Raw genomic sequence first — 27,779 nt, forward strand, 5'->3', positions numbered from 1 at the left:
AAGTAATAACAATAGAAATAAGACCCGCTTCTGGATCTAGAAAGCACAGTGAATAAGTTCATTCCCAGCTGAGTGCATTCAGCTAGATTAGTGAATTTCATCTCCTGAAGGCTTTCATTTGTCAAACGCATCACAGACCCACTTCAGCATGTCTTGACAGCCTCCACCAAGGAGGAGGATAGATTTGGGAACCCGTTTGGATTGGCCCAAGATGGGTCTAAAAACAATTGACTACAGAGGCAGAGATGGTCTTTGAGAGGATCCGGAGATCTAAAACAATTTCAATTAATACTTTAAAGTCCAGTTGAGTTTCATTGTCTGTTAAAGAGGATCTAATTCAAAGAATAGAGCACCATGACTTTGGGAAGATGATAGTTCTTGAAATAAGAACCATTCAATAGTCCTTCTTTGAGTAGTTAATATCTTGAGACACTGTGCTAGAGGCCAATGGTATAAAAAAACACTCAGCCTCAAGAAGCTCACCACTTCCTAGGAAAGATAGTCATGCTTAAAAAAACCAAGCATGATATAGTATCAAAGCCATGATGGAGGCATAGAGAAGGAACATCGACCCCAGTATGAGAAGACTTCCTGTAGGAAATAATAATTTTCAAGGAAATAAAGGAGTAAACAGACAGACAAGGCAGAGAGTACATTCCGGGGAAATAAATTACATATGCCGAGGGATAGTGATGAAAGAGAATGGTGTCACCAAGGGGGCATGTGTCGTGGCTTTAGTGCGAGGGAATGAGGCAAGGAATGGCTCAGGTGTAGAGACTGAACAGGTGAGGCTGACAATGGTTCAAGTACAAAGGGAACGGACAAGTTGGAGAAGGGCTCAGGTGTAGAGGGAGTAGGCAGGTGAGGCAGGGAAGAGGCTGAGTGCAGGTCCCTGCAGGGCAGGGTGGAGACCACAGAGAAGCAGACTCCTGTCTCAGGGAAATAGACTGGCAGAGACCAGACCTGGTAAAAAACCTACTTCAGACACCGAAAGATGAGACAGTAACCAAGACTACAGGTCAATTAGATAAGACTGGGTTAATTAGATAAAATAGATGTTGCAATTGCTCCTAGACTAACTAGAAAACTAAATCCATCCCTAGGCACTGGGAAAATGAGCCTAGAGTTGCATTGGTTCCTGGAGGCCATTCTCTTGGGCACAGCCTCTCGCTGGGTGGTCTAGGACGGAGAGGGACTTCTTGAAATACAGCTGGACTGGAGCTGGGACAGTTGGGGGCTATACAGTTACCCAGCAGTGTGTGGGGCTCTTGGGATACAGGTTTTTGCTGACTACCATTTGCTGAACCCCTTTTATTCACTCTTCACTTTGAGTCTGTGAAGTAGCTATTATTTTTTTTTTTTTTTTTTTAAAGATTTTATTTATTTATTTGACAGAGAGAGACACAGCGAGAGAGGGAACACAAGCAGGGGGAGTGGGAGAAGGAGAAGCAGGCTTCCCGCTGAGCAGGCAGCCCGACGTGGGGCTCGATCCCAGGACTCCGGGATCATGACCCGAGCCGAAGGCAGACGCTTAACAACTGAGCCACCCAGGCGCCCCTGTGAAGTAGCTATTATTATTCCTGTTCTGTATATGAGAAAATTGAGGCACTATAACTTGCTTGAAGTGAATCCAGTGTGGCTCCTAGGAGATGTGTCCATGTCCTAAACCTCAGACTCTGTGAACATAACCTCATATGGAAAAAGAGTCAGTATTATCTTACATGGTAAAAGATGAGATTATGATAAGGATCTTGAGAGGATAAGCTTATTCGGGATTATCCCAGTGGGCCTTAAATGTGATCAATCTCATGTATCCTTATAAAATAGATATACAGAGGAGGAAACATGCAAAGAAGAGGAAGAGGTAATGTGACCACAGAATCAAGGATTGGAGTGATGAGGCCACAAGCTAAGGAAAGCTGGGCAGCCACCAGAAGTTGGAGGAGACAAGGAATGGATCCCCCCCTAGAGCCCATCAGAGGTGAGGCTCTGCCAGCACATTGATTTCAAACTTTTAGCCTCCAGAATTGAGAGAGAATCAATTTCTGTTGTTTTAACCCACTAAGATTATCATAATTTGTTACAGCAGCCACAAGAAACTCATACATTGCCCAAGATCATAGTCCAGAAGGTGGAACCAACATTCAAACCTCAATCCCTCAAACTCCAAAGCTCTTGCTTTCCTCTCCTACTTCTGCGCCCTACAATGGCACTAAACTGATTCAAAGTTTCTACAGAACAGAATGGAAATTGGTGGATGGAAAAGCAGAATCTTGTGACGAATGACTAGCAGAGGTCGTGCCTATCGTGCCGGACTTTGCCACCAAGCAGGGGAGCTACAACTTGGAAGCAAACTAGAAAGGAGAACTGAAGTTGGAGGCAGGAGGCAGGAGGTTTGGAGGTGCAGAAGCTTGCAGGTCAACCCAGACTATGTGGCTAAGGTACGAAGAAGGTCAAGGAAGCAGGTCAAGTATGCCAGAGCTGGGAAACCATGAAACTGCAGGGAGTCATCTTATTAAATCTTTACTGATAGACAAGCAAAATACATGTGTGCTCAGGATTGCAGCTGTGCCAGGAAGCCATAAAATAAATTGGAGGTGACATGAGGGTAGAGAAAAATTTGCTATTTTCTTTTTTTCATCCAAACATCAAAACAATCACCCTGGGTAAAATTAGAAGTTTGTTAGACTTCCTAACAGTATTGTTTTTATTTTAATTCCATATGACAGTAAGACCATAATTCTCTTCAGTATCAATCCATTCTTGTATTACAACTATGGAAAGAAGAATCAGGAAATGATGCCCAACACCTAAGTCTCCACCCCAGAGAGGCTGGGAGGAAGGAAGAAGGTCCATCTGCTGTGGGTCCTGGGACCAAGCAAGGTGGGGAGGTGGAGGAGGAGTATTGGAATATGGTCTGAATGAGGCTGAGATTAAGTGGGGTCGAATGGCTAACACGGGGCACACGAGGTTGTAGGTATGTGGGAGCAAGTATGTGAAGCCAAGAATATTCATTTGTTAGGGCTGCCATGACAACAAACCAATGACCAGTTGGCTTAAACAACCAAAAGTCATTTTCTTGCAGTTCTGGAGGCTGGAAGTTCAAGATCAAGGTACTAGCAGAGTGGGTTTCCTCTAAGGCTTCTCTCCTTGGCTTGCAGATGGCTGACCTCTCACTGCTTTGTCCTCACCTGGTCATCCCTCTGTGCATGAGTACCTCCAACATCTCCCTCTTCTTATAAGGGCACCATTCATCTTGGATCAGGGCCTCCCCAATCACCTCATTTTAATTTGATCACCCTGTTAAAGGCCCTGTCTTCAAATAGAGTCACATTCTGAGGTACTGGGGTTTAGAACTTCAATATGTGAATTTATGGGGGAAGACACAATTCATCCCATAACCCCAAAAAACAGAGGTCACTGTGGCTTGGCAAAATGGACAGGAGGAGCAGTAGGTCACAACACACAGAGCGGAAGAAAGTCTGAACACATTCTGAGAGGGAGAAAGATACGGTAGCAGAGAATATCCAAAACCCAGGTTTTATGTGCTCTCAACAAAAGTTGACTAATGTGAATGTGTTTATTTACAAGATACAAGGTAAAGAAAAACACTGGAGTTAGTACCCTGTACACAAACGCTCCCAATTTATAAAATGGCTTTGGTGACAATAGTGAAAATAACAAAGCTTGAGTACTTACTGTGTGTAAGGTGCTGTGCGAGGTACTTTATATATATTCACTATTTAACCATCTGAGATGGGGATTACTGTGATCCTTATCTTAGACATGAGATAACAAAGGCACAGAGAGGTGAAGGAACTCACCGAGGGTCACACAGCCAGAAGAGGTGGAGCTGTTATTTGAATTCAACCAGTTCAACCCCGGTGCCGCTACATTCAAGGACTACGCAGCACTGACAGAAGATGTCGTGTCAGAGAAGCTGCAGTACCAGCGAGACCTGGGTTTGAATCCCAGCTATGGCACTGAGCAGGAATTTGGTCTTAAACCAATTGTTTAATTTCCACGAACTTTAGTTTCCTAACTGTGTAATGGGAATAATACCTCCCTATCAAGGTTATTATGAGGAATATATAAAATCGTAATAAATAAAGTAATGTAGTCATATTACATGTCAGGAACACTCTAAAGACTCTGCATGTGCTACCTCAATTAATCCTTTCATCAACCCTATGAAGTCATGTACTATTATTATCTGCACTTTAAAAATGAGGAGACAGAAGCAGAGGTTAACTAATTTGACCATGTCTATACAACAGAGTTGAGGCATAAAACCAGGCATTTCAAACCCGGAATTCTCACTCCAAGTCCCCTCATATAAGACAAAGGAAGAGGTCAGCAAATCATAGTAACCGCTGTTGCCACCACCACCAGTACTATTACTAATTTTATTATACTATCACTATTATTATTATTATGAAGGTCAAACACATGTGATTTGAAGACATAGAAATACTAACTTGCCCCAAGTATTCAATCTATGGCCAGGAATAGATTGAAACGTGGGGACTAATATTTTTAAATATTTGTTCAACATTTACACAGAGGAGAATCTGAATGCTCTGCTGGGGAGGATGGAGGAGTGGAACCAAAGACAGCATCACTCAACCTCGCTTCTGTCATCAGAGCAACTGATCTCTGGTTCCAAACTTGCATAACCCAGCAAGGAAGAGAAAAGTCCTGTATTTTTTTTTTTAAAGATTATTTATTTATTTATTTATTTATTTGACCGATTGAGAGAGAGAGAGAACAAGCAGAGGGAGAGGCAGAGGGAGAAGCAGACTCCCCACTGAGCAGGGAGCCCAACATGGGTCTCAATCCCAGGACCCTGGGATCACGACCTGAGCTGAAGGCAGACACTTAAACCAACTGAGCCACCCAAGCATCCCGAGATAAATCCTGTATTCAAGTGAAACCATTCTTGGAGGTTGTGTGTCACCTGTCTGTTGGTTCTTGCTCATTATCATCCTCAGTGCCTTAGTCATCTTCTTTCCAACCGTATCCTCTGCTACCCTCTGCTAAGGTGTTCTGTTAAATACCATTTATCCCTCTGGTCACATTTCCAGGAGTGTTTTAGTGCCCTTTATGTACCTGTTGCCTTGGCACCTACCCAGCTGGCCTCCCCTTTGTTCTCCCTGGAGCTGATGAAGCAATCCTCAGCCTAGGCCTCCAGAGAGAATCAGAATGTATCTCAACAAGGAAGAGAAAGAACAGCATTCAGGCCTACCACATTCTAGGCACACGGCCTATCCTTAGATGGGAGGAACTCTCCGAATCTCTAGTGAGGTTAGATGATTTGTCAGATTATACACAAGAACACAAAGACAAAGCTCTGGAGGTGGGGTGCCAACAGGTAAAGAGGGCAACATGGAACACTGGGCTGGAAAGTCCCAAACACTGGCAATATATATTTTTTCATGTTAGCTGTGATCATTTTGACCAAGGAGTTAGAAGTTCTATTTGCAGAAGATTTGCAAAATCTTCCCATCTACCAGTCTCGCTTGCTCAAGGAAAGGAAGGCTTGCAGCAACCAGATGGCAGAGACTGCCTATGTCCCTTTCAACTCCTGGATGGTACCAATGTCAAGGTTGCCGGCAAAGCCTAATTGAGTCCAGTTTTCATGATGTGGATTTGGCACCAATTCCATCATGGTAGGCAGCGTGTGCTTGATCGGAGTGGCTACAAAGGCTTGAATCATGCCTCTCTCTGAATGTTCTAGGACTTACTCACAAAGGGAATTCTCCTAAAATTAGAAACCTTTCTGAACTGAACATGCCATAAATTAAAGATCTCTTTTACTTCCAGGCATTCAGAAATTAATTCTCATGTGCTCAAGTATTTCCTTGTGTATGCTACATTATAAAATAAAAAAACTTATTTTTACTAATTTAACTTATTTGGCTTATTAGTACTGATTTTCTGTTAATGAACACTAGGCTACATGCTCCTTGTGGGCAAGGAATACATTAGATTCTCTGTATCCTGAGGGACCCACACATAGTAGATGCTCGTTAAATGTTCATTGGATGAAAGGAGGAATGATTTTGTCTTTTATTTTATATGTACTGTATTTCAAAGTGGTCGAATTATAATCCTTATAAAATATTGCTATGCAGACTTCTCAGGAAGTTGTATTTTGCCCTAAGCTACATTCCATCCTTTCAGTATTTCCAAACAGTAAACTTTCATAGAATTTATATAGCAGCTTCAAAATTTTGCAATTGAATTCACTTTTATCTCCATGGTATCCTTCGTGGTCTAAAGAACGTCGTGAATGAAGTCATGAGGATCTCCAACTTGAGCCCATTGTTAACGCTTCATCGGTAAAGGGAGCACCTGCAGTGTGTCCTCTGCCCTGTAAAGTCCCGCTCCGTGGCGCAGCCAGCCTGACCCCACTCCTCAGGAAAGGGTTAAGGTGGCTTTTGTTCTCAGAGCATTTTGTTTTCCCCAAGACCTCCATTACTGCTATAAATTTTTCAGTGTGGCTTTTATGTAAATGCAGCAAGAAAGGCAAGACAGAAAAATTTATTTGTAAGCTTTAGGGGGAAAAATAAGGAATCTGAAAATGTTTATTGAAAATAAGTGAATATGGAATATAGAACAGAGGCCAAAGAAGAACCGAATATTTTATCTTAAGTACCGCAGGAACAAAGCCCTCGAGTGGCTGAAAGAAGCCGAGGATGACTGTTTCAGGGGCACCCGGGCATGCTCTCCTCCTCCAGCTCCAGTCTCGTGCACTCAAAGAAATCACGGACCCCACCGAAAACCAGATCCAGGGCTGGGGGTCAGAAGAGCCTGAATTGGAGTCCTCCGCTGTGCCATCCTGCTGTGTGTCCCAAAGCAGGTCATTTAATACCTCTGTTGTCCTCCTACGTCTCCATCTGCCATAGAGAGATTCTCATGACCTCCCCCCACTTCTGATAGGTTGCTGTTGTCCTTATTTTCAGTTAGGTTCCTTGAGAGGGGGAACTAGGTATTATTCATATCTGTGCACCCAGGGACTTCACACGTAGAAAGTCATTAATACATTATGTTCTATGAAGGAATTTATTGAGAACCTTTATGCATGAGGTGCTTTGTCAAGTACACTATGCTTTCAAATATAGGTTTTATTATTATTCAGGTATGGTGAGGCCAACAGATTGGATGGTTGTCATGGAAAAGATCATTTGTCACTCATAGATCCCAAGGTGGGGGGAGGTTGAAGGCTGAAGCCATGGTGGGAGAGGCCACAGAGAAAGGATCAAGATGGGGAGGCAGAGGGAGGAGGGGAAAATCTAGGCAAGAGCCTTCCTTAATTGTCATTTCCACGAGAAAGAATGGACAAGGCAGGGTATGCCAGTTTAAGATGGACTAGTTTGAATAATTTCAGAGGTTCTGGATCACAGGGGCTGTCCCTCCACGTCTGGCACCTGGCCCTGGAGTGATCAGGCCAGAGGAATAGTGGTCTAGAGTGTGAGAGCCCAATCAAGGAAGCCGATGGGGGTAGGGGCTCTGGATTGGTTCGTTTGCCTATGAAAGGTACTAGGGATTAGTTAACCCTGGGAGGGACAATCCTTCCATGGTCAGCAAGGCCCCAAGATGTTAAAGCATCAGACAACAAAAGATATGGCTAATATATTAATTCTGTATATTGCATATATTCTTTTAAGGTAAACATGAACCATATTTTACTATACATTTGTATATGAAGAAAGGATGGATCAAAATGATTATGAAACTGAGCCATGGTCACATAGTAAGTGGAAGGGCCAGGATTCATAACTATGTCTGTTTGATCCCAAAGCGAGTGTTTTCCTGACTCTGACATGCTGCCTCCAGCATTTCCTGTTATCGGTTTGGATTGCTTTATATCTCTCCTAGCTACATGCCCAGGGTTAAAAGAAACACACACACGCAACACACCACCCCCACACACACACACACACATATGCTCATACTCAATCACACACCAGTCTAGAATTTCTAGACCAGCAAGATATGATAATAACCCAAACTTCAGATTCGAATGGTGGAAAAAAGACTGGCAAGGGAGTGAAGACATTTAGTTTTTAATTCTATCTGTCACCCAATAAGTTGTGAGACCTTAAAATGTCATTTGGTCCAGAGAGGCAGAGCACCATCCTTTACAAACAGTAGGTGGTCAATAAATATTTGCCAAATTGATTTAGGTCTCAGTTTTCTTACCTGTCATAGGAAGGAGTTAAAACAGGTGAGTTTCAAGGTAATTTACATCATTAAAAATAATGATCCTCTGACATGTCACAGTGCCAGAAAAGGCTACTATTTAAAGTACCTGAAAGATGTCAGCAAGAATTCCATTATCTCTGCTACGTTATTCCTCTCTCCATGCTCATAGACCAGCAAGATTTGGTGAGCTTGGGTTCTCCAGGCCAGAGTTCATGACTGCGGATGCACCAGCCAACCTGGGCCGCCTTATGAGGGAGCCACTTGGACAGGTGGGCAGCCGGGGCTGCCGTCTCACCCTGGGTCCAAAAGCCTGCTTCTGTAAGAAACACTGTTAGAGAAGTGATTACAGGAAGTCGTTTGGCACCGAGCAGTCCTGTTGAGTCATCACTCTTGTTCTTGTACAAGACTGGATTTTTCCTCCTTTTAATTAAAAAAAGAAACTGGCATCCCATAAATAACATCATCAGTGATGCAAAGAAAAGAAAGCACAAAGGAAAAAGAAACAGCAAGAACCTAACCCTAGTATGACTTGTCCTTCTTCAACTGCCCCCCATCCTCTGTACAGGACCTCCCTCAGATACTGGGGCTGGCCAGTCCCCCACTGAGTGTATCCTGCCCTTGGTGAGGCAGCGGTAGGAAGGGGAGAGACACAGTGTGTATCGTGGAGGATAAAAGAGAGACACCTCACCCCGTTCGCATCCCATACTCACAGAAATAGCAGACAGACAAGGCCACTGATCATTTGAGTTGGAACTCCGGCTACCTTTGTTACATCATTAGGATGGCTATGGAGACAGAGCAAAGGATAAGAAGTGAGAGACTGAGTTTGGATTTTTTTTTTTTTTTTTGCTGTTTAGGAGTCAACATGAAATAATCCCGTGTACAAAGCCCTAGGGTTTTCTCCTGACTTTGCCTTTGTTTTTACAGTGTGACTTCGGGCCAAAACCTTCACCACTCTGAGCTTTATTTTTCCTACCTGTGACAAAGAAGGTTAATCCTGACTCTTTCCTTTGTTCGTTCAACAGATACTCTTTGATCATCTACGGTGTGCAACTCAAGGGGCTAACTGCTTCCTTTGGGGAAAACGTGGCCTCGAGGGGATGAAGTCTGTTCAATGAGATCTTCGGCACTTTCCAGATGGCAGAGGGAGCCACAGACCAAAGCTGCTCTCTCCAAAGAATTTGGATGATTCTGAGTCCCTTCCAGATTTTATGGTCTGTTATTTGTGAAGAAGGTGATTTTATTCATTCTCTTGGGCTCCTGGCAGTGTTTTGAAATAGCAACTTATTAGATCATCTAATCTTTTTAAAGAAATTAAACTTTCTAATCATAGAATCATAGGTAGATTTCCAATACATAAAACCATCAAAAGTGAAGCTGCTCTGGTTGGAGTTGAGATAGAATGACCACAGCTTCCTGCTTGGGCTGCCCCTTCCCTCTCTGGGGCACCTTCCTCTTTCCTTCAGGCACAGTAGAACACAGTTTGAAAACCACAATTTTCTTACTTTTCAGGGAGACCTGTAAGTTGAAAAAAGTTTCCAAAAGTAAGTAGGGCCTGGACATCTGAAAAAGAATGAGTTAGAGCAGAGTATATTGTTTTCAGTCTGTGTCCCTACCTTGTGTTTCTCTGCTATATTGGTGGAAGCCCATATCACATGTAGACTATGGTTCACAGGACCTCAAAATGAGCCAAGGGCCCAGGAACCAAGTGGTAGAAGATCACCAGGGGAATCTCTCCACGAGCCTTGGGCAGTAGTCTAGACATTCCTCCAATTTAACACTTGACTTCCACATGATGAGAGCAAAGCAACAAAATGAAATCCCAGCCTTAGTTTTATTGAGAAAATGGCCAGGGAGATATTTATGGGGGTAGCTTGGAGGTATGAGAACAAACACATTTTCTACACTCTGAGTTCTTTGTGGGTAGGATTGATGTTCATTTCATCATTGTAAACCACACAGCTCCCAGGACAGATATATGTAGTAAAAAACACTTAGTAAATATTACTGATGGAATAAAGGAATAAATTAGTTAATTGATAATACACATACTGTTGTGTTAAAACATATTACAGAAAATCAGCAAATACAGGTGGTATCAACCCACAGGTTTAGAAGACAATGCATTATAAAATTATAAAATTGGGACCATGACATATTTATCTTTAAATGCCAACATTTCACATAGTGTCTAGCACACAGTAGGATGTTTTAGATAGGCTGGTGTGGTGGTCTTTAATGATGCTCTCTGAATTCTTCTGCTGTCCAGCTTTTAGGCACATGGTACGGTTATACTTTCTGGCCTTGACTAGGGCCATATGACCAAGTCTGACCAATGAGTTATGGGTAGAAGTGATGTATCATCTGTATGGCTGCTTGTTTAATAGCTAATGAAAGACTTTCCAGGATTCTTTTTTCTCCTTCAGAGTGCCCACCATGATCCAGACAGTGGATGTTCCACGTGGCTGGGCCCCAAAGAGAGGGTGACAAAGCAAGAACAATATGGGAGAATATCCCTCAGAAAACCCTCAATGATTAAGTAGCATGAGTAAGAAATAAACATTTATGGTTTAAACCACTGAGTTAAAAAAAAATTATAACCTAGCTTATCCTAATTGATATAGCCAGGCTATAATAATAAATAGATCCAAACACATAATGGCTTAATATCTTAGAAATTTAATTTTTGCTCACTAACTGTGCCAGATTGGTGAGATAAAAGTGGAGGGCACACTGGTCCACACAGTTATTCACGACCCGGGATGACGGCCACTTTGTCTTATTAAACCCATAGTTTTCAAGGTCATTCAAGGGGCCTCTCTAGCCCAGTCATACCATATTAAAGTCTAGTCAGATGGTCACACCTAATTGCAAAGTAGGCAGAAAAATATATAGCTATACCTAAGAATAAGAAGGGGATTTGGGTAAACAGTTAGCAAGTCCCTAACACACTGGTACTAAATATGTATTTGTTGAATAACTTGATGCAAGATGCATAAATGCAAAAGAATGTCTACACTGATAAGAAGATTTTTTGGGTTTGCAGACCAGTGAATCATTTGACACCTGAGCAAATATGTATAAAACCACTGATGGTATTATAGTGCTCTTCAAATTTCCCTGACCCAGTGTATAAGTTTCTACTTTTCTGAACCTAATCTACATTTCCATGAATGCCCTATCAGAGTAATATTCAAAATAGTTAACAACTTACATAGCATAGGCTCTGACCAGGCAGAATAGACTTTTCCTAATCAATCAGGATGGGTACCAAACATAAATAGCTGGTGGGCCAGTCATTTTAGGGGAACACGCACTTTCTCTCTGACTCTAGCTACAGTGACCACATTGTCCAAACCAAAGCTCAGGGTCAGAACATGTGGTCTAATAAGTGACAAAGTCTAAAGATTAAATCATACAGTTATTAAATTTATTCTATTAAGAAAAAAGAAATACAGTTACATAAAATTAACTGTCCAGAAAAATCTAGGATGAACACTCATCATGTTACCACTAGGAATTAGAATCCTCATAACTCCCCAAACACACACCATGCCATAAGTAAGGTGTAAACAAAAGGTTATGGAGGGGACTAGTCAGAGAAGACTTCATAAGACAGGCTGATTTGGAAAGAAAGCCATATTTTGACAATGAGAGATTGGTGATGATGGGAAGGACTTTCTAAACAGAGATGCCAGCATACAGAACACTTTGTTTTTGCCTTTCTTACAGCATTTATTCTAGTCTATCTTATATTCAACTTTTGTGGTTATTTGTCTTATCCTCTCTGCTAGATTGTGATATCCTTAAGGGCAGAGAAGAACTCTATTCTCTCCATCTTGTTTGTTTTCCAGAAGGACCTAAAAATTACAGGTGTCCAGTAAGTGTCTGTTGACTGGATAACAAATGATAGAATCACTGAACAGTGGGTGAAGTGAATTCAAAATACAGTAGCACTGTATTGGTGGGGGGAAAACCATACCTGGGAAATCTATACTTTCAGAAGTCAACATTAGGGATTCATGTACTTTAGGAAGATGCAAACCCTTAAAAAAATGAGATCCCAGCTTTTAAAAATAACCACTATCCAAGGACACTCCTCCCCATCACCTATATCTACTTCCGATCCTTTGGCTCCTTCTTGGTTTACATCAGCCTTGGTCTCATGGGCATTTGTCTTCCTCTGCCTTTATCCTCCCTTATTGGCCCCCTGGCTAAACGCATCCCCATTCTCTCTTCTCTGCAAACTCTAGCCTCACTGTTTTCCTTTTTCCTGTCCTTGCTCTTCTTTCTACTAATCAATGTATTTCTGGCTACCACTAGCAGCTAGATCTACTCTTCATCCAGCTTGGCCCGGCCACCTGATCCTTGCGGTGTTTCTGAACGAATAAATTGAACTTGGCAAAATAAAATTAGGAGATGCAATTATTTGCACTTTCAAAAAGCCTTTGACTAAATTATATGCTAAGTGATTTTTTTTCTAAAAATACACGATTAAAGGGATCTTTTTTCTTCATAGCTAAAGAACTGGCATAGATCCAGGAATGAAAGGATTGAAATAAATGAGCATTCTGTGATGAAATGTTAATAGTAGGATCACCAAGATATTAGACTCTTGATCACTCTTATTTAAAAGTTTAGCTAATGAAGTAGAAGAGCGAATATCTAGTGAAATCTCCCAAGTTTGCAGATAACAGAGAGTTTCTTCATATGGGGAAAAGAAAACTCTTGTGATGTACTTGTGAAAAAACGTCAGGAAAACCAAGTGGAGGTCAAAAGGTGGAGGCACATTTCCACATGAACAAGAATAAGGCAATGACTTTAGGAAAAAAATCCATCTATGCTCAAAGGACACTGGGCTCTGAGTGATCATTAGAACTCGATAAGGGGATTCAAGAGACATTGCAACCATTCCCTGAAGAGAGCCTTTGGCCTTCAGGGGCAAGAAGATATTGTAATAAGGCAGAAAACATTGTTGCAGCCTTGTACAAACCATAAATCTTCCACTCTTGGAATCTTGGATTCAGCTCAGGCTGTCTAACCTGTCCTCCTTTTGTAAAAGATGAAATAATACTGCAAAGCTCCAGAGAAAACAACTAAAATTATCAACAGGATGCAGTATATGAAAATGCATCGGAAAGATTAGAACCATCTGGAAAGAAAAAAAAATAGAGAGGGCTGTGCTGTGAATCCTTTAAAGGAGTACAGAGTGTGAAAAAATTGTGTCACATAAAGTATCCATCGACTGTATTGTGTATATATAGGACGTAGGAGTTAACTTTTGAACCTTAAAAAAGATAATATTGGAACCAGTAAAAGACTCAGTGTTTGTCAATATTTGATTCTTCCTAAACATTTAGGGAACACCTACTATGTGCCAAGCACTCACCCAGGCTCTCAAAACACCTGGATAAATAGAATGTGACTTGCCCTTGATGGGAAATTTTTTTTTAAAGATTTTATTTATTTATTTGACAGAGAGAGACACAGCGAGAGAGGGAACACAAGCAGGGGGAGTGGGAGAGGGAGAAGCAGGCTAACCGCCGAGCAGGGAGCTCGATGTGGGGCTCGATCCCAGGACCCTGGGATCATGAGCTGAGCCAAAGGCAGACGCTTAACGACTGAGCCACCCAGGTGCCCCCCTTGATGGGAAATTTAACAGAAGAGAGAGAGCTATAGAAAAATAGGCATGATTGCATTATCATAAGTATGTGGTAATAAAAGAAAAGAATCACTGGACTTCAACGGCTGAGGTGACATTTGATCTGAGCTTTGAAGAATGAGTAAGATTATGTTATCAGACAAGGTGAAAACGATCATTTCAGACACAGAAAAAAGGCATGAGAAAGCATGGGGATATGAAAATAGGTGGTCTGTTACAGGAAGTGGGAAGGACTGGTGGTGAATCTGCAAGTTGGTCTCCAACCCAGGTAGGAGGAGCCACTGGAGTTTTTAAGAAGGGAAATGACACAATCAGACTCACATTTTAGAAAGGTAGTTTGGGCATTTGTTACCCTGAGGGAGTAATGCAGCCTAGAAAAGAAATATGTAAGTTCAAAAGTTTTGATGAATTAATATATAGAAAAGTAAAATAATTCGCATACATCCCAAATCTTTTGTGGCTGACATCACCAAAATGCTAGGACAGACTAACAAATGTCATGGCTTTATCCTTACCAAGCTCCAGCCAGGGCTTGACCAATACTGAATGCACAGTTCTCCAAACCTTGATCACCTGAAACCAAGCCAGTTTGGGCTGTGCATGTCCATGAGCATAATAGAAAACTAGATACCTTCTTACAAAGAGGAACATTGCCCTTTTTTGGCATTAAGCTTTTGTGAACCTGAGTGGCTTTTGCCCAGACAACGTCATCTGTGAGATTTTCACATGGATATACGGCTGCTTTCCAAACCTGTCAAAAATGCAGCAAATACAAGGGCAGCAGAGTCATGGTTCTTGAAAAAGCATCTACTATATGACAAAGAGGCTGGTACAAGGGTACAGAGTAAAACCATCTGGCTACTAACTCAGGACCATTTTTTAAAATGTAGACCACATGGGGCGCCTGGGTGGCTCAGTCGTTAAGCGTCTGCCTTCGGCTCAGGTCATGATCCCAGGATCCTGGGATCGAGCCCCGCATCGGGCTCCCCGCTCAGCGGGAAGCCTGCTTCTCCCTCTCCCACTCCCCCTGCTTGTGTTCCCTCTCTCGCTGTGTCTCTCTCTGTCAAATAAATAAATAAATTTTAAAAAAATAAATAAATAAAATAAAATAAAATGTAGACCACATTCCTCTATTTAGGATGGAACGTAATGGATATCTAGGTGTGTTGTTGCTAGTGTTTGCTGGAATGGATGGTGCTTCCTCCTGGATGAAATGGAAGCTGGAGAGAACCAAAGGGTTTTCATCTGCTGAAGGAGAGATCTGCCTTTAAGGGTTTTCGTCCTTGGATTGTGGTTGGAAAAGAGATGGTAGAAGTGAGAGTGTTTATGAGGAAAATTTAGAAGAGGAGCTTAAGCCGAGATCAGTGATGAATCATGGAGCCCAGGAGTGAGATCCAGAGGAAACCAGTAGGAAACCGTTCTCAAAGGGAAAAAAAAAATTGTTTGTGACTAACCTATCTTGTCATAGTATTTTTATTTTTATAGCTTACACAATGCTTTCGCGTAGCATTGTTTATCTTTACACTTTTATTTTATCATAATCCCCACCTTACAGATAGATAAACTCACAACTCCACGAAGTCAATGGCTCAGCCCAGTCTGCACAACCAGTTAGTTAGCAGTGGGGCTGGAACTAAAGAGCTGATCTTCTGAGTCCCAGCTTTGTACCCTGCCCTCTGTACTACCATCACTGTGTTATGGTTGTGGACGACTGTCACTGTTGTCTGAGACATCTCTGATTCCTCATGTCACGGGGAACTCAAGAAGACAGACCTAGTTATGTATCCCCGCTAATATGCCTCGGTACGAATAAGGAGTGGTAATAGAAGGAGCCTCCTATTCCTTGGGCTGAGAGCTGGTGGAGAACGCTTGCAGCAGAAGCCAGAACCAAAAGCCTCAAAGCGCCTTGAAATTCCTGAAGGATAAAATATTAATATTCTTTCTTGTCCTGCAAATTGTAGGCTTAGACCTACAGCTGCCTCATTTTGACAAAGCACACTACTAATCTCAGAGCACATTCATTAGTCACCTTCCTACTACCCCCAAGAGATAAGGAAAGGACGTCTTATCAGCAGGGAAATCACAGCTAACAGGTGAAGTAGGTGATCCAACATCATCTAGAAGATCTTTGGCAGAGATAAGAACGCATCACTTAATATCCCATAACAACTAGATCTCTGTCCACAGCTTCTTGTCTATGGCACTCCTTAATGCTATGTGCTGTTCTGGAATACCGTACCTATCACTGGATGCTTGCAGAAGGAGAACTAAGTAAGTAAGTAAATGGGCAAGGGTGTCAGATGATTGCGCCTTTAGAAGGTCAGGGGGTAGCCCCGCAATAATGACCAATGAATATAAAAATCAATTTTTATCAGCAGCTAAGTTTTAACAGGGATAGGCACTAATACCATTTTAAGTGAAAGCAGCATTAATTTCCTTTTATTTTGCTATAACAGACTGGATGACACCACCTACCCTACCATGGGGTATCCTTTACTGCAGAGCAGTTCTCCACATTGAGAAAGGGGACATTTAGAAGCCACTCTGAACAGGCACTGCTCTGTCTATACATTCATACTTAGAGCTTTCAGTGCATTTAAATTGCATTTTGCAGCAGTCGAAGGAATCAATAGCTCTTAGACTCTTTAAGGGACGAATAATATACAAGATGGACATTTTAAGCTCTTTAGAAAATATATTCATGAGGTCATCCAGTTTCCCCTGGTACCCAACGTTGCTGGTGACATTTATTAATGTTTTTGCAGCAAACAGAAGGTGGAGTTCTCCAAAGGCTCTCATCTCTGTTCTTCCAGAAAACATTGATTTTCTTTTTTTTTTGCAAGAATCAGGGAGAGGGGAAGGGGTAAAAAAAATACTCAAAGCAAAAAAGAAATCTCACAAAAGAATAACTTAGCTCAAAGCTGGCTTGACAAAGTAATTCTATCTAAATAGCCTTGTGCCACTTGATAGAGACAATTTCTCCTGATTTTCTCTTTGAACAATTTCATAGTCTTCATGAGAGATGTGCTTTAAGAATATTATGCTCTTAATGATAATGCAGGACTTTCTACTGAATCTTCCTAGGAGTGAGAAAGGACAGCTTTATGTTATTGTGGATTTGGAAAGCGATTTAAAATTCCAATTAATTAAGGTTAATTAATTAGACGTTTGATAAAAACACTTTGAGATGCCAGACTGGGGTGGAAATAACTACTTCATCATGGCTGCTTGAAAGAAAATGCTGGAATGCATTAGAAAGCTCAGTCTGACTCAGAGAGGCCTGGAAGGGTTTGGGTATGTGATTAGGGTTGAGAGAAATGGGGTTCTAGAATTTCTTTCTCCAAAAAAGGGGGAAAATTAATTCCATGGACTCTCTTTTGTTAAGTTGATGTTGTATAAGACCAGGCAAAGACTAACTATGTTAGGAGGAACCAGGCATGGCAGTGGTTAGAGGATGACATAGGGAGCCATTCATCTATGCATATTTGAGACAGCTAGGTGCCAGACACTGTGTGGGGTTGAGGAGAAAATGGTGTACAAAAGAGGCCCTATTCTCACCTTCACATTGCTTTCAGTTCTGTCCTAAATTGTAACAGGTGACTCACATGTTCTACCAAGGGACATTTTTTGGTCCACAAAATGTTTTTATTAGTTGTTAACATTTCAAAATGAGTAAATTTCACATGCAAACCCAGATATTTAGTTTCTCTTGAAAAATTATTACATATGACAATACTAGGCAAGATTCCTGAATCTCCTGGAGCTCAGCAGTGATTTGCTCCTTGAACTGATCGTATATCCTGCAGTACCCCGACCCTAGACTCATATATTACCCACTGCCCTTTCCTGTGAACATTGACTTTGTCACAGTTATTACAGACACACACATAGAATGAGAAAAAACACATGTTCAATGCACAAAGTGAGGATTGAGTGAGACTTGGGTCTGAACATCTGGGAATCCTTAGCTAAGCTATTGTGACTGCTCTTCACAGTCCCCACATTTCATCTGGTCTTTTCTGCCAACCTTGTTTCAATACCATTGAAGACCTTCTTTCTCCTCAAGGATCTCATACACCCCAAAACTGTTTCAAATCACCACCCATTATTAATACTTCAGCTAGGGCTCTCCTGGACTCTGACCCTAGAAGTCTCCCCACCCTGTCCAGGGAGAAAAGACAATGCTCCCCTACTCACATATATACACCTGTGTTAACCAATGATTAGGCGGTGAGGAGGCTGACTGGTGTTGCCTGGGCACCCAGCAAGTCTCCTGCTCTTTGCCTAACTGGCTATTCTTATCCATTAGGCTTCAGCTTAAATGCCAGGTTCCAAGAGAATCCATCATGACCATCCTCCTCAAAGAAGCATTGCCTTTCTGGTGTGAGTCTGAAGTATCACGGAGAGAGAGAGAGAACATGAGAGAATCTGAGACATCAGACAACTGGCTTCTTACCCAAGACCTCAGGATTTCCTGAACAAGAAAAGATAATGGGGAAATGCAGGAGGGAGGCCAGCTCAGGGCTATAAGAGAGAAGGGTTTATAACTGCTTCTTAGAACTAATGATTCTGTGAAAGATCCCTGTTCTGCAAAGAAGACCCATAGATTGAGGGAAGGATCCAGAGAGCCAGTGAGGCGTCAAACAAAGGAGCCAGCCCTCCTTGGGGGCCACACCGGAACTCTACTTGGGTGGGTCCCATTATCTCTGTCCTGCCTTTAAGGCCCTTTCGGTATGATGTCATTCCATTGGCCCAGAGAAAGGCAAGCTGGAACAAAGACTTCTTTCTAGAAAGGACAATTTTTTTAAATTGATTGCTAATCAGAGTCTCCCTGTTCTTTGCTAATTTCCTCCAAAATAATATGACATTTTTATTTCTTGGGCATTGCTTGTATAGTTCTTCAAAAACAAACAAAATAAAAATCCTTACTTTTGAAATTGACACCAAAATCCAATACATTTAGACCCTTCCTCACCTGTTAGATTCACACAATATAAGAAATAATTCCTTGAGAGGATTCTTGCCCTGGAGGTGAATCAGCAAATGTGTGCAACTGGTAGATATGAAGTAAGGTGTTACATATACAATGTTGGGAATTCAGAGACTATTCAACATGTCCTGCCTCCAGAGAGCTTGTAGTCTAATTTTAGTCAAAAATAAATAAGTAATGTTGCAAGATAAGAGGTAACCCATGGCTACATCAAAGAGATATTGGATAAATCATATAAACATAAATACTATGAGCATTTGAAGGGAAGAGAGATGAGGTTTGAAGGGGCAGGAAAGGCTATACCAAAAAGAAGAGAGTTGAGCTGGTTATTGGAATGTGAGGAGAATCTGCATGAGTTTAAAGTACAAGCAAGTACAATAAGAGATGACATTCCATGGGTGAGGGGAGGGAGTGGGGGCCGTGGGGAGTTAAAGCAAAGTCAAGCAGTGCTCCCAAGCTGTAGATCCATGCCTTTTCTCAAGACTGTCCCCAGGAGGTCCTGGCTCTGCCTACTTATTACCATCCCCCAAAGTACTTCATTATTTTATTAGTTCCCCATATAAATTATTTATCTGAGAGATTGCTGATGCTGACCAGCTCTGATAAGTAATGTCTTCTATGGGAAATGCTGCTGGAGGGAAGAGGGTCTCCTGTGGCTGCCAAAACACCGAAAATCAATTTTAATTCCTTTTTGTGAGTGCGTGTGTGGATGTTAAGATCTTTGAGAATGAGGGTGGTTCAGATGAAGGCTGCCCTTTCTAGGGGGTCTCCATCTGATCTACAAATTAGATTTCTGGGGGCCACATTAGGGAAGTTGCTGGGGATGCTACTCCTGGTGTTGTTTGTTATAAAGCAACTCATAATAACTTCACTGGGAGCAGAACATTAAAAGGTCACCTCATTTTATCTCCAATATGCTTCCTTTGAAAAAAGTCACCTCCCAGCCACATTTGGAGAACAATTTGTTACTGTATTTACCTTCTCCTTGTCATTCAGGCTGAGCTTAGCTGTCAGAAAGATCATCACCTTCCAGACTGTTTCAAAAAGCTCATAAAAGCTTTGCACAATTACTTTTGCTTCTTTTACCAACAAATGCCTCTCTTAACTGCTCAGCTGCTGGTGATTTCCTTGGTGTTCTCTAGGGCTGCTCTGTCTGTTCTCGAAGGCTACAGATAATTGCCAATAGCATGCCCCCTTTAAGGAAACCTGAGCTGCAATAGTCAAAAATTTACAAAGCAGATAGGTAACTTGAAACCAAATGAAGTGGAGAAGGGGCTCTGATTCACTTTACAAAACATTCTTCATGTATCTAGCATGCTTCCTTTGTGCTTTTTCTAATTTGACTCAACTTATAGGATTCAATATGAGTCACTCTCTCCTGGGTAAAGATAGAGATGTCACATAGATTTTACCAATCTAATGGCAAATGTGCCCTGCAGGAAGAACAGTTAATGGCAACATGGGTACAGGGAAGCCTGGGTGGCTGTCAATTGAGCATCTGACTCTTCGTTTTGGCTCAGTTCATGATCCCAGGGTCGTGGGATCAAGTCACATGTCGGGCTCCACTCTTAGCAAGGAGTCTGCTTGAGGTTCTCTCCGACCCTCTCCCTCTGCCCCTCCCCCACTCATTCTCTTTCTCTCTCTCTCTCTCTTTAATAAATAAATCTTAAAGAAAAGTCAACACAGGCACAGCATTTGACCCTGTTAGAATGAAGCTTGGGTTCATGTGCCCTGGTCTTTGATATATCTGAAACACACACACACACACACACCCCTATGATTTGCCAAGTTATCTGGACAACTTTAAAGAGACTTCTGAATTCCATTTGATCTCACAAAATTTTGTGGAGTGACTACTGCACGCTTAGCATGAAAATACTTAATAATGCTTACAACGCTGCCCTGAGACGTGTGTGACTCTCTTCCTGAAGTTTTCCCACAGATGAGGTTAAGGATTCAGCTGGAGGTTTGAGCCCACAGGTACGAGCTTGGATTCTGTCCTGTGTTTTGTAGACCATCTTATCCTGGAGGTGATTTGGGAGGTCTACATTCAACTTGCCTCTTTAATTCCAGGAGGAGGCAGTCTTTCTCACCCCCTGCCTGAGGGCGTTCAGGACCATGGAGCATCCTGGCCACCTATGTGATATGCCAGCGTGCATCCCTCAGAGGAAATCATGGTGAACTTGCTATGGTGGTTACTGTTTTTCGTTTCTCTCCATATGTGTCTTAAAATTAAAAATTACCATTCTATCAGTGAGAATTGCTTTTGGCTTCAACAGACAAATTCACAAAGGCAGTTCAGGGGTTACTTTTTCTTGTGCAAAAAGAAGTCCGGAGGTAGGCTGCTGAGGAATAGTGCAGTGGCTCCAAGACACCAGCAGAGACCAGGAGCTTTGTGCCTCTGCTCAGCTGCCACAGTGAGCATTGGTCATCCTCACGGGCACACGCGTCCTGGTTTCCATTCTAGAAGACAATAGAAGAACAAGCAAGGGAGGAAGCGTGAGAATTAGATGACTCTGTATCCCTCCCAGGACCTTTCCAGAAGTTCCATCCAGTGACTTCTGTTTACACCTCACTGGCCAGAACTGTTCCATTCGGCCACCCCTAGGTGCAAGGAAGAGCTAGGCAATTAACTAGGCTCATTGCCACCCTAAACAAAGTCAGAGTCGAATTATTAAGAAAAAAAGGCGAAAAGAGATGTCAAATAGACAATCTGCAGCATCTGCCACAAAGAGTAAGAATCCTTTGCTTTCTTTAGACCCAAACTACTGCATGAAAATTAATATATATTACAGAGGTTACAAATGAAAAATAATCACTTTTTTTGTAAGGACAACCAGAAACTTCCATTCCCTTGTTTTTCCTTTGCTGGTCTTGCAAATTTCTTACAGTTGGTATTTACTGTGGCCCAATCTAATTCATTCATTTATGAAGCTATCTCAGGCACTAGCAGAAGTCATAAACTATTCATCTCTGGAATGTTTACATTTGAGAAGGTCACTGTATTGAGTGTATGTATACCCCAAGGCCCCCCTCTCTCCGTGTGAGCCCCTTGTGGCCTGGGCCTGCTATTTTCCTTTAAACAGTGAAATGAGATGTACACTGCTCAAAATACATATTGTGCTTTCCCACAAGCTCCAGAGAACTCCCAGTAAAAGAGGTTCGGCCCCTCTCTGACTCCTGTGTTTCCTCTCTACCTCGCTTGCTATCCCTACCGCCTTTGACCATATGCAAGTATCTGGTGACTAGAACGACTTTACTTTTCTTCATGACTTTTTCCCCACTATAGCTATCTCTGGAATCTTAACCTCAAAATGCAGAAGAGGGGAGATTTCTCCTCCTCAGTCTTTCATTCTGAAACCCCAAATGAAAAGGGAGATTCAAGGAAAGAAATGCTGGCTTCCTGAGGAGGATTGGGCCTGGAATCACCCTCTATACCACAACGCCCTTGCTCACCTGCTCTTTGCAATGACCTTGTGGCTGAGCTAAGCATGGGATCCAGAGCATAGAGGTAAATGAATGATTGCACTGATACTAGCACAGATTAGCTTTGGGGTTGAGATGGCCCATGTATCCGAAGTATAAAGAGAGAGAAATAATAATGTGTTCATTCTATGGCACATTAACATATTATCATATTGAATCAGAACAACTTTGAAGAATAAAGTTGAACCTCTTTTAGCATGAGGACAGGGAAGTTCAGCAAAGCTAAATGACTGACCCAAGTACCCGAAGCTTCTGATACTTATTACCCATACAGTTTCTCATTTCCTAAAGCAGAATCTAGAGCCTCCTACCTTTTTCATGGCCTGCCCACCATCTGGGCAAGAATACCTTCCCCCAGTAAATTTGGTTTGGGGTTGAGTCTGGGTCCCACTACTGCCTATTCCTGTGCTGCTGCCTGGCTGGTGGTCTTCCCTGCCTGCTCTCCCTAAGGCCTCCCCTGGCTGGTCAGCTGCTGGAATCCTGGGATGCGGTCTCTCTTCCTATGATGCTGCTTTTACTTCCAGGCCTCAAAGTCTCCAGAGAGAGAGGTGCTAGGAAGGCCTCTCCTCTTCAGTGCACAGAAGCCCATATGTTGCCTCCCTTCCACCCTACACCACTCATGCTATGCTTAGTGGTGAAACAAACCATTGTCATTGAAGGCTAATGGGGATAATGTCAGGGCAATATCAGACATTCTGGAGTCATCTCCACTGCAAGGAGGCCATTGCTCCCCAAATTGTCCGGGTCTGTAGAACCCACAGCCAGTTTTCACTCAGCCTGGTCCATTCTCCCTTCTGTCTGCAAGCGAAGAACCCACCTCCAGAAGAAATCTACTCCACTGCTATCCCCAGTCACAACACATCAAAACAACCCCTCCAGCCCCTGGGAGAATGCACCTTCTACTTTTACTATGCAGTTTTATACAGTCCACTTAACTTTCTCATTTTAAACAAGACCCAAGGCTGTGCCTTTTATGACCAAAAAAAAAAAAAAAATTTAAAGTGTGCTTCTAAACAAAAGAATAATTTCCCCCTGAGGTAAATTCTGTGACTCTCTTAGAATGAGAAAAAGAGAAAAAAGTCCATCTATATTTAGTTCCTGATTTAACAGTAAGTTCTCCTTCACTACATCTGCCTGGGAGCAGTGACTACGTATTCAGAGCCCCAGATTCCAATTCAAGCACTGTCACGTGCTGTGTGATTTGGGACAAAGGCTCCCATTTCTCTGGCTCTCAGTTTCTATGAATAAAGACTTGGGGAGAACGAAATGATCTCTCCAAGACTTCTTCTAGCATTAAAATTCAAAAATTTCATTCAAAACTAAATATTTGAAAAAAAAAAAAATCAAGATTCGTATGTCTCAAGGAATATTCCCAGCTTGGGAATAAGGCTAAATTTGCCTATGAATCCCCTCAGGCAGACAGGCAGGATTAGAGGGTTCCAACTCAACTGAACACAAAGCTATTTCAGCAACCGTGGGTTCCAGCTGAGAAGCCCAGCAAGCAGGCTTCTAATAGCCTCCACTGACCCCATGGAGAGTTGACTTTGCTCCCTGGGGGTGATATTGGAGAGTCGATGTCTTACAGGCCGCACAAGCAAGAATTTTATTATTATTGGTTTTGCAATTTGTTCCCATTTTGCTGTCATTTGCCTTAGTGGCCGTGGATCTCTACATTAAGATTTCGATTCGGGTCCCCCCGGGCTGCCGTGTTTTATGGAGATGGCTTGTGTTTGCCGTCTTGACTACAGCTGGTGTAGAGCCCCTGGCTGCTGTGTTGAGCATAATCAAATGTCATTTATGAAGTCCTCCTGCCACTGGAGGACTGGGGGAGAGCTGTGTGGCCTGTGCCTGAGCAACTCAAAGAGACAGGCAGCCTCGGCAGCATGCTACTAGCTGCTGATAAATCAGGCTGAGGCTTGATTATTTCTGACCCTGGCTTGCCGGTTGTAAGTTACAGGTCACTTAAGTCGGCTCCAGTGAGTTTCTTCCAGATGGGAGTGCCAGGTGCTGCCTGACAATGGAGTCGAGATCCTCTTCCTGAGTCTCTTGCCTGGAATAAGCAGACCATGGGAGGCAACATAGGTAGCAGAAAAAGCAATGGACTCCAATCCTGGACACGGTTCTAGTCCTGACTCACCCATCCTTTCACTGTGTGGCTTCCATCTGCAAAGTCATTTCTAGGGCTCTGCTTACTCATCCACAGAGCCAGGGTTTAATTAAATGATCACAAAGGATCCTTTTACTCCAAATCGTTCTTTGTCACTTTGATGTAGTACTTTGCCCTGGCGTTCATCTGTGTGCTTGATTCCTGACTTGTGTCCATTCTCTACTTTCTGAATCTTGCTTTATTATAATGTTCTCATGAACTTTGTCATTCCAGTATTTGATCTTGGAATGCTTGCTATCCACTTGGTAACTTTTCTTCCAAGCTCTTTCTCCCCTAAATGTTCTTACTAAGATCACTAATGGCTTCCATACTGCAAAATCTGATGGGCACATTTTAGTTCCTGTTCTTACTTGACATCTCAACAAATTTTGATGGAGTTGGCCACCCTTCTTTCTTAATATACTTGCTTTGATAATGTCTCACGCTCCTGGTTTTCTTCACACCTCACTCACTCTTCCTCCTCTATGCAACCTCTAGGTGACAAGGTATGACACCAACTCTTACATTTTAATCTCCAGTTTAAATCTCTCTTCTGAATTCCAGATCCTTCTATGCAACTGTCGGTTTAGCCTCTCTGTTTAGAAGTTCCATGGACTCCTCAAATTCAGTGTGTCTCGAACTAAATTTCTTACCTTCCTCCTGTTACCGGACCTCCAAGACCAGGTTCTTGACTCTCAATGTCATAGAAATGAAGACTGAACTTGAGAGAAGAAAGCAGGTAGAGTTTATTAGGGTTGGCTTGTATACCAGGGAGCCAACAAGAAGGAAGACGATAACTCTCTGATGGGGTAGCATGCAAGGCTTATAAAAGAGCTTTTCCGTAGGGTGAAGAGCTGGGAGTAGGGAATCATCCTTCAGTCCCACATTCATTATTTTGTGGTTATTACTTTTTAGTGGACACAAGACAATCACAGGATGACTTTGTTCATGATCAACATTCTCTAAGGCTCCTGGAAAATAAAAATACTTATGCAAGCAGGCTTTAAATTGTTACTTCTAATTTCGCTCAGGCAACCATTACTCCCTAATGGCTGTTCTCTCTCATTTATTCTCTTTCCCAGAAGGAGGTATTTGTCTCTAAGCATATGGAAACATTTAATCCTTACCTCAGACCAGTGGCTTTGCAGGAGTCAAGTTCCTCTCACTTTCCCTGTACTGTCTTACTCCCGCCTACAATTGGCTCTTATTTAGAGTTCCTCCCATCAGTACATGGCTTCTCTGTTCACCTTTTGCCCAAGCCACAAACCTGGGAGTTGTCCTATACACTTCCCTTTCCTTCATCTAATTCAAGTCCAAGTTCTTTTGTGTATACCTCCAACATATATCCCAAATAAGCCTTTTTCTTTCCATCTATCTTCATTACCATACCTGGCCTGAAGCACATTTTGTCTGGATTATCTAGGTTTACTCCCAGTCCTAATTCATTCTCTTTACAGTAGTTAATGTGATCATTTTAAGCACAAATCTTATCCCTTTACTCCCTTTCTAAAATCCTTTAATGTATTTCCAAAATGTTCTATGTGGCCTCCAAGGCACTGCATGACTGAGCTCCTAAAGGAACACTGACTCTGGTCTTCCTTTAATTCTTCAAATTTGCTATGCTAGCTATAGCCTCACAGACTTTAAAGACAACCTTCCCTCTCTTCAGAACACTCTTCTCAAAATTTTCACCTGGCCACCTCCTCCTCTTAATGACTTTTCCTTAAAAACTCTCCATCTAAATCAGGTGTTTCTCTGATTCTGTCTTGTAACATCCAATAATGTCCCTTCATACAATCATCACTATTTTAAATTATATATCATTTTGTTTAATTATGTAATTAATATTGGCCCCCCATCTGGACTATAAGCTCCATAAAGGCAGTAACTATGTATGTTTTCTACTTTACTCAACCTCTAATGCCTTTTCCAGAAGCTGTTATATAATAAAGACTCAGTAAATATTTGTTGAACAAATTAACAAATCCTGATTTCTCTTCATTGTTTCACTAGCTATCTACTCACTGAGGCTCAGAACCTCATATCCTAGTTTTTGACATACAACACACTTAACCTCTTTGTAGCAGGATGTTAAAGTTTTACATGAGTTACAATTATATTGGACACCAGGTTCAGATACACAATCAAGATGCACATTTTCAGAGGAAATGATAAGAGCCAGTGTCATGATTCTTAGACCTCTTCACCCACGTTAAGGATATATATTAAAGGACAAGAGAATAGAAATGTACAGGGTGCCTTGGTGGCTCTGTTGGTTAAGCATCTGATTCTTGGTTTTGGCTCAAGTCATGATCTCAGGGTCGTGGGATCGAGCCCCAAGTCAGGTGGAGTCTGCTTGAGATTTTCTCCCTCTCTGTCCCTCCTCCTGCCTCTCTCTCTCTAAAATAAATAAATAAATTTTAAGAGAGAGATAGAGAATAGAAATGCAGAGATCTGTGATGAGAATCTCTTGGGGATAGTGGTGCTGAGTATCTCCTCCTGACCTTCACCTAACTTCAAGAGAGAGGGATTCAATGAGAACACTCAATGGGTCTGAGATGTGTTCCTGTGCTTGGATGTGGGAGAAGGGAGCCACAATGTATTGATATCTTAATTCCATTCTGGAAATCAGGAGAACAAAAGATAAGCTGGCTAGAGGCTTTGGTGGTAGAACAAAGGAGGGTTTCTGTTGACGATTCAGCCAACCAGCAAGAAATAAAAGTTGGCAGGGGCGCCTGGGTGGCTCAGTTGGTTAAGCGACTGCCTTCGGCTCAGGTCATGATCCTGGAGTCCCGGGATCGAGTCCCGCATCGGGCTCCCTGCTCAGCAGGGAGTCTGCTTCTCCTTCTGACCCTCCCCCCTCTCATGCTCTCTTTCTATCTCATTCTCTCTCTCAAATAAATAAATAAAATCTTTAAAAAAAAAAAAAGAAAAAGAAATAAAAGTTGGCAGATCAAAGGATACCAAAGAGAGAGAGCCAGAATTCGAGTTTTTAAAATGCTTTTCAAAATAGCCCACCTGAAAGGATGCTAAGACCAGAGAGAATCTGGAGGTGGATCGCAGACTTTTAAAAATTGAGGGTGAATCATGTTTCAATAATAAAGTTGGGCCAGAGAACCATACACCCAAGTTAAGGAACAGAAGGTGAGAGATTACCAGTGATGCAGTATCTCCAAAAAAACTTCTAAAGAGCCTCAGGAAAGAAAGAGACAGATAGAAATGTCAACCTCTTGGGGCTGACAGTGCCAATAAGTAAGAACTTTTCTGCTCTCCATCTCTCTCCTCAT

The 27,779-nt window shown here is 42.2% G+C and overlaps 1 long non-coding RNA gene across 1 annotated transcript in view; it reads right to left on the bottom strand.

The window, feature by feature from the left end:
- Nucleotides 1-8,516, bottom strand: part of LOC116624944 — a 140,528-nt gene extending 132,012 nt beyond the window's left edge. The window contains exon 1 of the long non-coding RNA XR_004297976.1: nt 8,315-8,516. This is a non-coding gene — a long non-coding RNA (uncharacterized LOC116624944). The remainder of the gene's footprint in view (nt 1-8,314) is intronic.
- Between the last annotated feature and the right edge of the window lie 19,263 nt (nt 8,517-27,779).

This window comes from Phoca vitulina, unplaced genomic scaffold (genome assembly GCF_004348235.1).
Source record: "Phoca vitulina isolate PV1807 unplaced genomic scaffold, GSC_HSeal_1.0 scaffold71, whole genome shotgun sequence".
NCBI classification, from domain to species: Eukaryota; Metazoa; Chordata; class Mammalia; order Carnivora; family Phocidae; genus Phoca; species Phoca vitulina.